Genomic DNA, 7,645 nt, shown 5'->3' on the forward strand with positions numbered 1-7,645 from the left:
ATTTATTTCTGTACATCTAACTGTGGACAACTAGTTGTAGGTTACTAACGAGGACACCTGACTTAATAAACTTAAAACATCAAAATATATTAAAAGTGTTGTAAATATATTTTGAACATACTTTGATATATATGTATATATTGTTATAGGTTCGTGAATCAACCAGTGGCCAAGTCTTACTTCCCGACGAAGTAAAAATCTGTGAAAGTGAGTTATAGTCCCACTTTTAAAATCTAATATTTTTGGGATGAGAATACATGCAGGTTTTATAAATGATTTACAAAATAGACACAAGTACGTGAAACTACATTCTATGGTTGAATTATCGAAATCGAATACGCCCCTTTTTATTAAGTCTGGTAATCTAAGAATTAGGGAACAGACACCCTAATTGACGCGAATCCTAAAGATAGATCTATTGGGCCTAACAAACCCCATCCAAAGAACCGGATGCTTTAGTACTTCGAAATTTATATCATATCCGAAGGGTGTCCCAGAATGATGGGGATATTCTTATATATGCATCTTGTTAATGTCGGTTACCAGGTGTTCACCATATGAATGATTTTTATCTCTATGTATGGGATGTGTATTGAAATATGAAATCTTGTGGTCTATTATTATGATTTGATATATATAGGTTAAACCTATAACTCACCAACATTTTTGTTGACGTTTTAAGCATGTTTATTCTCAGGTGATTATTAAGAGCTTCCGCTGTCGCATACTTAAATAAGGACGAGATTTGGAGTCCATGCTTGTATGATATTGTGTAAAAACTGCATTCAAGAAACTTATTTTGTTGTAACATATTTGTATTGTAAACCATTATGTAATGGTCGTGTGTAAACAGGATATTTTAGATTATCATTATTTGATAATCTACGTAAAGCTTTTTAAACCTTTATTGATGAAATAAAGGTTATGGTTTGTTTTAAAATGAATGCAGTCTTTGAAAAACGTCTCATATAGAGGTCAAAACCTCGCAACGAAATCAATTAATATGGAACGTTTTTAATCAATAAGAACGGGACATTTCAGTTGGTATCCGAGCGTTGGTCTTAGAGAACCAGAAAATTTTCATTAGTGTGTCTTATCGAGTTTGTTAGGATGCATTAGTGATTCTGGACTTCGACCGTGTTTTCTTTAAAAATGATTGCTTAACATTTTTGTTGGAAACTATATATTTTTAACATATGAATATTATGTGATATATTAATCTCTTATCGTGTTTGATATTATGTGATAGATGTCTACCTTTAGAACAAGTCTCATTGACTCACCTAATAATAATGAAGAGTCAAATGTAAATTGGAATGATTCGTGGACTGATTCACAAGTTCCCGAAGAGGAACCGGAAGAAGAGTCGGAACCGGAAGAAGAATCGGAACCGGAAGAAGAATCGGAACCGGTGGGGGAAATAATAAAACGGTTAAGTAAAAGAGAATCCTCAACCAACCGACCAAGGTTAATTATGGTCAATGGTGTTTCCGCCAAGGAAGCAAAATATTGGGAAGATTACCAATTCTCCGATGAATCGGATTCCGACGAGAATTCCAATGATGTTATAGAAATTACCCCAACTGAATTTAAAAAGGCAAAAGAAAATAATAAGGGAAAGGGCATAAAAATAGAGAAATCTAATTCCAACCCCGATGAACTTTATATGTATCGTCAACCCCCGAAGTCCTTAAGCTGTAACAATGACCCGGGAACCTCTAAACCACCAGGTTTTTCTAAACCAATGTGGACAACGACGGCTCGTATTAGGGGAACATCATATATCCCTAGAAACTTGGCAAAACGAACCAAAACCAAAGAAGAAGAAACGAGCGAGTCGGAATAAGATAGTTGTATTCGTGTGGTGTAATATATGTAATATAGTGTTCTTATGCTTTATGATATATGTAAAAATTGCTTGTATTAATAAGTATTTTTTTATGAATCTAACTCTTGTCTATTTTACAGTTTAAAAACACAAAATGGATAGACAACCCAATATTTTAAGAGACCTACCCGGAGACATGATTGATGAAATCTTGTCTAGAGTCGGCCAGAATTCCTCGGCACAACTATTTAAGGCGAGATCAGTTTGTAAGACATTCGAAGAACGTTCCAAGAATGTCTTGGTTTATAAGAGACTTTCGTTTGAAAGATGGGGGATAGCACATTGGGAAACCCATAAGTTACGATGTGTTTACTTTGACGCATATATTGCGGGGAACCCAAATGCTATTTTACGCAACGGGTTAAGAAATTATTTTGACTCAATATATCCGAATATTGAACTTCGTGATTTAGAAAAAGCGGCTAACATGCAACATAAAGAAGCATGTTATGGTTACGGATTAGTAATGTTCGCTTCTCACCAAAGTGAGAACAAGAACATCGGGCTACAACTATTAAACAAAATGTTTCCACAAGTGACGGAGTCGGTAATTGGGGTAAGAAATGAGGTTTTTAGATTGTTACGGGACTGTTGGACATTACGTAACCCTCGTCCCTTTGACGACGTTACAACACGCTGTCTTATCAACGGCCATAACGGTTATGTTCCACAAGACCAAGGATGGGAAGTGGTCCTAGTAAAACCAGAATGCATGACTTGTTTCTGGACGTATGAATTACGTGTCTTTATTGCCTTTGCTGAACGACTTGTGTACTAGCTAGAATTATCTTCACAACTATCTTGTATCAAAGTTATTGTGTGCTATATTTCATGCTTTATGTAAAATAAGCGGTATTGTAAGTTTGTAAAATATTGTATAAAAGTTTGAACGCGAAATATTATTATAATCAGTTTTTCATATAGAATTGTAGTAGTTGAATTGTATATTAGCTACTAAGTATGAACTTAACGGGTAGGTACTACCCGAATTTAAACTTATAAAACGCTAATATGAAGAAAAAGCTTTTATAAATGAGTTCATATTATGCTACGAAATACTATTAACTACTCTTAATATTCTGTATGATTAACTTGTTCCATTTGACTATTTTGAAGGAAATGGCACCGACTACTCGACACACCGTGAATATGAATGAAGAGGAATTCCGTACTTTTCTAGCTTCAAACATAGCCGCAGTACAGGCTGCGCTACATACCAACAATAACCTTGGATCTAGCAGTACAGGAAATCGTGTAGGATGCACCTACAAAGAATTCACTGCCTGCAAACCTTTGGAATTTGATGGAACCGAAGGACCGATCGGATTGAAACGGTGGACCGAGAAGGTCGAATCGGTGTTTGCCATAAGTAAGTGTACTGAAGAGGACAAAGTGAAGTACGCTACGCATACCTTCACAGGTTCTGCGTTAACATGGTGGAATACCTATCTAGACCAAGTGGGACAAGACGATGCGTACACACTATCGTGGTCAGTATTCAAGCACTTGATGAACGAGAAGTACCGTCCCAGAACCGAGGTCAATAAGCTCAAGACAGAACTTAGAGGGTTACGAACCCAAGGATTTGATATTACCACGTACGAAAGATGATTCACAGAATTGTGCCTATTGTGTCCGGGAGCATTCGAAGATGAGGAAGAGAATATCGACGCATTTGTGAAAGGATTACCGGAAAGAATCCAAGAAGATATAAGTTCACACGAGCCCGCCTCTATACAACAGGCATGTAGAATGGCTCACAAACTAGTGAACCAGATTGAAGAAAGAATTAAAGAACAGACTGCTGAAGAGGCCAATGTGAAGCAAGTCAAAAGAAAGTGGGAGGATAACGGTGATAAGAATCACCAATACAACAACAACAGCAATTACAACAATAATCGCAACAATTATCCCAACAATCGCAACATCAATCGCAACTACAACAAACGGCCCAACAACAACAACAACAACAACAACAACAACAGCAACAGCAACTACAATAATCATCCCAACAACAATAATAACCGCAACAACAACAACAATCAGAAGCAGCTATGCCAAAGGTGTGAAAAGTATCACTCGGGGTTCTGCACCAAATTTTGCAACAAGTGTAAAAGAAATGGTCATAGGGCGGCGAAGTGTGAGGTCTACGGACCAGGGGTTAATAGAACGAAAGGAACAAATGGTGTTGGAACGAGTAATGGCGGAGCAAGTAGTGTCGGAGCAAGTTATGCCAATGTAGTTTGTTATAAATGTGGAACACCAGGCCACATTATTAGAAATTGCCCGAACCAGGAGAACACGAATGGACAAGGCCGCGGAAGAGTTTTCAATATTAATGCGGCAGAGGCACAGGAAGACCCAGAGCTTGTTACGGGTACGTTTCTTATTGACAATAAATCTTCTTACGTTTTATTTGATTCGGGTGCGGATAGAAGCTATATGAGTAGAGAGTTTTGTGCTAAATTAAGTTGTCCATTGACGCCTTTGGATAGTAAATTTTTACTCGAATTAGCAAATGGTAAATTAATTTCAGCAGATAATATATGTCGGAATCGAGAAATTAAACTGGTTAGCGAAACATTTAAGATTGATTTGATACCAGTAGAGTTAGGGAGTTTTGATGTGATAATCGGTATGGACTGGTTGAAAGAAGTGAAAGCAGAGATCGTCTGTTACAAAAATGCAATTCGCATTATACGAGAAAAAGGAAAACCCTTAATGGTGTACGGAGAAAAGGGCAACACGAAGTTACATCTTATTAGTAATTTGAAGGCACAAAAACTAATAAGAAAAGGTTGCTATGCTGTTCTAGCACACGTCGAGAAAGTACAAACTGAAGAAAAGAGCATCAATGATGTTCCCATTGCAAAAGAATTTCTCGATGTATTTCCGAAAGAATTACCGGGATTACCCCCACATCGATCCGTTGAATTTCAAATAGATCTTGTACCAGGAGCTGCACCAATAGCTTGTGCTCCTTACAGACTCGCACCCAGCGAAATGAAAGAACTGCAAAGCCAATTACAAGAACTTTTAGAGCGTGGTTTCATTCGACCAAGCACATCACCGTGGGGAGCTCCTGTTTTGTTTGTCAAGAAGAAAGATGGTACATTCAGGTTGTGTATCAACTACCGAGAGTTGAACAAACTTACCATCAAGAATCGCTACCCACTACCGAGAATCGACGACTTATTTGATCAACTACAAGGCTCGTCTGTTTATTCAAAGATTGACTTACGTTCCGGGTATCATCAAATGCGGGTGAAAGAAGATGATATTCCAAAGACTGCTTTCAGAACACATTATGGTCATTACGAGTTTATGGTCATGCCGTTTGGTTTAACTAATGCACCAGCTGTGTTCATGGACCTTATGAACCGAGTGTGTGGACCATACCTTGACAAGTTTGTCATTGTTTTCATTGATGACATACTTATTTACTCAAAGAATGACCAAGAACACGGTGAACATTTGAGAAAGGTGTTAGAAGTATTGAGGAAGGAAGAATTGTACGCTAAGTTTTCAAAGTGTGCATTTTGGTTGGAAGAAGTTCAATTCCTCGGTCACATAGTGAACAAAGAAGGTATTAAGGTGGATCCGGTAAAGATAGAAACTGTTGAAAAGTGGGAAACCCCGAAAACTCCGAAACACATACGCCAGTTTTTAGGACTAGCTGGTTACTACAGAAGGTTCATCCAAGACTTTTCCAGAATAGCAAAACCCTTGACTGCATTAACGCATAAAGGGAAGAAATTTGAATGGAATGATGAACAAGAGAAAGCGTTTCAGTTATTGAAGAAAAAGCTAACTACGGCACCTATATTGTCATTGCCTGAAGGGAATGATGATTTTGTGATTTATTGTGACGCATCAAAGCAAGGTCTCGGTTGTGTATTAATGCAACGAACGAAGGTGATTGCTTATGCGTCTAGACAATTGAAGATTCACGAACAAAATTATACGACGCATGATTTGGAATTAGGCGCGGTTGTTTTTGCATTAAAGACTTGGAGGCACTACTTATATGGGGTCAAAAGTATTATATATACCGACCACAAAAGTCTTCAACACATATTTAATCAGAAACAACTGAATATGAGGCAGCGTAGGTGGATTGAATTATTGAACGATTACGACTTTGAGATTCGTTACCACCCGGGGAAGGCAAATGTGGTAGCCGATGCCTTGAGCAGGAAGGACAGAGAACCCATTCGAGTAAAATCTATGAATATAATGATTCATAATAACCTTACTACTCAAATAAAGTAGGCGCAACAAGGAGTTTTAAAAGAGGGAAATTTAAAGGATGAAATACCCAAAGGATCGGAGAAGCATCTTAATATTCGGAAAGACGGAACCCGGTATAGGGCTGAAAGGATTTGGGTACCAAAATTTGGAGATATGAGAGAAATTTTACTTAGAGAAGCTCATAAAACCAGATACTCAATACATCCTGGAACGGGGAAGATGTACAAGGATCTTAAGAAATATTTTTGGTGGCCGGGTATGAAAGCCGATGTTGCTAAATACGTAGGAGAATGTTTGACGTGTTCTAAGGTCAAAGCTGAGCATCAGAAACCATCAAGTCTACTTCAACAACCCGAAATCCCAGAATGGAAATGGGAAAACATTACCATGGATTTCATCACTAAATTGCCAAGGACTGCAAGTGGTTTTGATACTATTTGGGTAATAGTTGATCGTCTCACCAAATCAGCACACTTCCTGCCAATAAGAGAAGATGACAAGATGGAGAAGTTAGCACGACTGTATTTGAAGGAAGTCATCTCCAGACATGGAATACCAATCTCTATTATCTCTGATAGGGATGGCAGATTTATTTCAAGATTCTGGCAGACATTACAGCAAGCATTAGGAACTCGTCTAGACATGAGTACTGCCTATCATCCACAAACTGATGGGCAGAGCGAAAGGACGATACAAACGCTTGAAGACATGCTACGAGCATGTGTTATTGATTTCGGAAACAGTTGGGATCGACATCTACCGTTAGCAGAATTTTCCTACAACAACAGCTACCATTCAAGCATTGAGATGGCGCCGTTTGAAGCACTTTATGGTAGAAAGTTCAGGTCTCCGATTTGTTGGAGTGAAGTGGGGGATAGACAGATTACGGGTCCGGAGATTATACAAGAAACTACCGAGAAGATCATCCAAATTCAACAACGGTTGAAAACCGCCCAAAGTCGACAAAAGAGCTACGCTGACATTAAAAGAAAAGATATAGAATTTGAAATTGGAGAGATGGTCATGCTTAAAGTTGCACCTTGGAAAGGCGTTGTTCGATTTGGTAAACGAGGGAAATTAAATCCAAGGTATATTGGACCATTCAAGATTATTGATCGTGTCGGACCAGTAGCTTACCGACTTGAGTTACCTCAACAACTCGCGGCTGTACATAACACTTTCCACGTCTCGAATTTGAAGAAATGTTTTGCTAAAGAAGATCTCACTATTCCGTTAGATGAAATCCAAATCAACGAAAAACTTCAATTCATCGAAGAACCCGTCGAAATAATGGATCATGAGGTTAAAAGACTTAAGCAAAACAAGATACCAATTGTTAAGGTTCGATGGAATGCTCGTAGAGGACCCGAGTTCACCTGGGAGCATGAAGATCAGATGAAGAAGAAATACCCGCATCTCTTTCCAGAAGATTCGTCAACACCTTCAACAGCTTAAAATTTCGGGACGAAATTTATTTAACGGGTAGGTACTGTAGTGACCCGAACT

This window comes from Rutidosis leptorrhynchoides, chromosome 2, assembly GCF_046630445.1.
Source record: "Rutidosis leptorrhynchoides isolate AG116_Rl617_1_P2 chromosome 2, CSIRO_AGI_Rlap_v1, whole genome shotgun sequence".
In the NCBI taxonomy this organism is placed as follows: Eukaryota; Viridiplantae; Streptophyta; class Magnoliopsida; order Asterales; family Asteraceae; genus Rutidosis; species Rutidosis leptorrhynchoides.